This window comes from Macrotis lagotis, chromosome 6 (genome assembly GCF_037893015.1).
Source record: "Macrotis lagotis isolate mMagLag1 chromosome 6, bilby.v1.9.chrom.fasta, whole genome shotgun sequence".
In the NCBI taxonomy this organism is placed as follows: Eukaryota; Metazoa; Chordata; class Mammalia; order Peramelemorphia; family Peramelidae; genus Macrotis; species Macrotis lagotis.
In genome coordinates, this window is record NC_133663.1 from 25,699,621 (window position 1) to 25,703,622 (window position 4,002).

A 4,002-nucleotide genomic window follows, 5' to 3' on the forward strand; every position below is an offset into this window, starting at 1 on the left:
CACTCACACCTATCTCTATTTCCTATAGGTAGAAGGATGGGACATTTAAAGAACTCCCAAATTTGCCAAAATTTACTGATCTTTAAATAATCCTTCTCAATTCAGGGCTCAATTCATTGTCCATTTTTTAAAATCTGTTCAAGATGATGTCAAGAGATATTGCATAAATTGATATATTTGCCTAGTTTTATACTGATCAGTTCTTTCTTTAGCACTATTTATTTCTATATTAAAACCATAGATTCAAACTATGAATACTTCTATATTAAAAAAATAGTACAACTCACATTCATTACATGCATACCATTGTCCAGGCACCTCATGCTGGAGGTACAAAGACAGAAAGAAATTGTTCATGTTTTTGAGGAGGAAAATGAAAAAACAGAGACAATATACACATAGGTATATACAGAAACACACGGAAACAGATATAAAAATTTGAAGATGAAGGAGAGAAGCACTAATAGCTGAGGGGGCCAGGAAAGACTTTGTTCACAAGATGGTGCTAAAGCTCAGGTTTTAAGGGAACTAGGGATTTGAAGAAAAAGAGAAAAGAAAGACAAACAGGAAAGCATGGGGAAGAAAGATGAAATGTTACATGTGAGACGATCCCAGAAGATTTTGCTTTGACGTTAACATATATGAAAGTGAAGAACGTATTCTAAAAAATGTAGTTTAGAGCCACGTTGTGAAGATATCAAAATGTCAAACAAAAGAGTCTATAGTTGATCCTAGGTCAAATTGGCAATCACCAAATTTTATTCAGAAGCGGCATATTGGGGTAGGTCATTGACTAAGAATTGATGCCTGGGAAAATCATTTTGTCAGCTATGTGAACGATTTATTGGAATGAAGAGAGATTGAAGAAGAAAGGCTACTTAGACTATTACATTTATTTCATTACAAGGTGAAGATGACTCAAAGTAGAAGGGTAGTTTTGTTATTTAAATGACAGATGTAAAAGATATTGTAGAGGTAAAGTAAATTGATCAGTCAGAGATCTTAATATCCTATTATAATAAAATGATGTTTGGGAGCACTTACAGGGTTTCAGGTAATTTTTATAGATTTTTCTCTTTTTTTACCCTCTGAATTTTAGGTCTTTCAGATATTTTTTGTAGATGAAGACATTGAAGCTAAAAGAGTTCAAACGATAAAAATGGTATATTGCAATTAATGTCTGAGACTGGATGTGAACCCATGTTTTTCTTGAATTAATTTTAGAATAATAAATTGATTTGCTTAAGGTCACGCAATGAATTAACTGGATAATAGCAGGATACAGACTTGAGCCCCAACTTTGATTCCCATGTTTGTCCTAACATTCATTCTGCTATATGTATAAAGAGGGATTTCAAACCAGGCAAGTAATAATAACAAAAAAACAATAACAGCAACAGTAATAATAACTGACATTGATGTGGTTTTTGCTCTCTCTAAGACTCTTTATTAAACAATTAAAATGTTACCTGATTTGATTGTCACAAAAATTATAGGAGTAAATGCAATGATTATCCCTATTTTAGGTATAGAAACTGAGGCAAAGAAATGTGAAATAGCTTGCCCAGAGTCACACTTCTAAAATGCATCCAAAAAATCTAAATTTGAACTCAGATCGTTCTGACACCAAGAAAAGAGTTTTATTTATTGCACCATACAGCTATGTAGAATATGGGCAACTGCAGCTCCAAATTTTTCCAGTTCCCACATTTTCACCCTCTTGTAAACACAGAAAGTCATTTGTTGAGTATCCTCTTCCATTTTCTCTTCTGTTCATTTTTGCCCAGATTACCAAATGAAGAAGATAGTAGGAGAAGAACAAATATTTTTTAATGTTCCATTTTAATGTTCAAGTTGACGCATGGACTTGTCCCAAAAATGTTATAACAAATTTAAAACTATATTTCATAGTGAGTAGTTCCCTCTTTTATCGTTCTGAAAAAAAATGCATGGATTGTTTTTAACCTTTAAAATTAAAGTAGAAGTAAAATGTAGTGCTACCATTCCCTTTTTACGTTCTTAGAAGAATTTTTGGAGATGACTGCTTGTTATATATTGGTAATGGCCCTTAAAGCTGTTAAGAACTATTCTCAAAATACTTGAAAAAATATATGATTTCACTTAATCTCTTCCAAGAGCATAGATGGCAGCTCATCCAGGACTATCGATGCTGTGAGACTGTTTATCAGAGGGTTTTCATCCAAAGGACTACAGGCATCACTCACTTTATATGAACCCCTCAAAAAGAGAAACACATAAAACCTAAAATTACAATGTGGTTTAGATTGAATTGAGAAAAAATACTATTTAAGTGAAAAAATTGCAATTTAATATATTAATGTAAGTGTACATGTTAGTCTTCAGAAATGGGTAAAAACTAAATGATTTGAGACTGAACACAAATAATACTAATTAAAATTCATCATAGTTTCATGTTTTATTAAATTCAAATAAGGCTTTTTAAAGTCTCCCAATAGATATTCATTAAAGTACATAAAATCCATTATGTTATTTGTTCACTAATATTGCAAGAAGCATAATTATTGTTACTGATAGTTTACTCAGTCCCCCACCGATATTGAAAATCCATTCATTATACATTTTCATGCTATGACCATTAGCTATGATTAAGCAGAAGCTTTAGGTAATCTATAATTGTTTATGTCAAGAAGTATGACTTAGCTTATCAATTAATGTGATGTTATGAATCTAAAACTTAAAATAAACTATTTTCTCTGAATCAAAGAAATGTATTTTTACATTAATGTAGAGATATCTTGAATTGGATGTATATTCTTATTTTAAGTATTAAAATGCTGAAGCCTTTTGATGTCATTAGATTACCTCTCAATAGTTCTTAAGTGCTCCAAATAAAGTATCTAGTATTATGCTGAAGTAGTTTCCAAAGATTTTAAAAAAGTTTTTCGTTAAATCTTATACAATTTTTCTCATTATGCATGTACCTGAACACACACACACACACACACACACACACACACACACACACAGACATACACACACAGAATCACGTGTACATATATACAGGTACTCACACAGATACACAGACACACACACACACACAAACAGACTCTCCCTAAATAAAAAAGGTACAAGGGGGAAAAAAACTGTGAATTGGATAATTGTACCTATAACCAGGCCTTGCCAGAAGCATTGTTACATCTAAGATCTTTGGACATTGGCTATTGAGGTGCTTGTGAGTGGTTGACAAGAACCTTAAAATCTAAGATTTGGGAAACTATCCCATGTTCATGTTACATATAGGCATTGGAGGACCACAAAATAAAAGACTATCCTATGGATATAAGTCCATTTAAAACTCATTAATTATATAATTTATCAGTATTCTTTTTTCACTTGGTTAAAACAAAATACTAATAAAGATCATTGAAAGTATTCCATTTCACATTTTTTGATTTGCTTATAAAGCTGACCATTGCTTTTTTGAGCTTGGTCTTTATGTATGTATGTATGTATGTAATAGGAGTATTTATTAATATTAGGAAAATGTTGAAAGAAATGTACTTTTATTATTTTGTGTATAGGAATATTAGACCTAAGAAAAAATATTAAAGGATCATATAGATATGGGACTTTAGGATTTCCTCTCTACAAAATTGGCAATGTTTTCTCTATCCAGGGATAAAAAATTCTGTAGCTCTTATAAATCTTTCTTTTTTTTCACCACAAAACACTTGAAAGATCAATCTATAATTTCTTATCCCACTAGATGCAATGCTCATCTCTGCCTCTTACAATTTCTGACTTCCTTCCAGATTCAGTTCAAGTATTATTTCCTCAATAATCCCAGCAGACAGTTCTTTTCTTCTCTAAATTACACTGCTTTTATTTTCTACATATTTTGATTATATTTGCTTCTACACATGTTACTTCCTCCATTACAATTAAATTAAACTCCTTGAGGTCAGGGACATGTTTTACTTTTGTCTTCATTCCCAGAATTCAATTGAGAATGTAGTACAC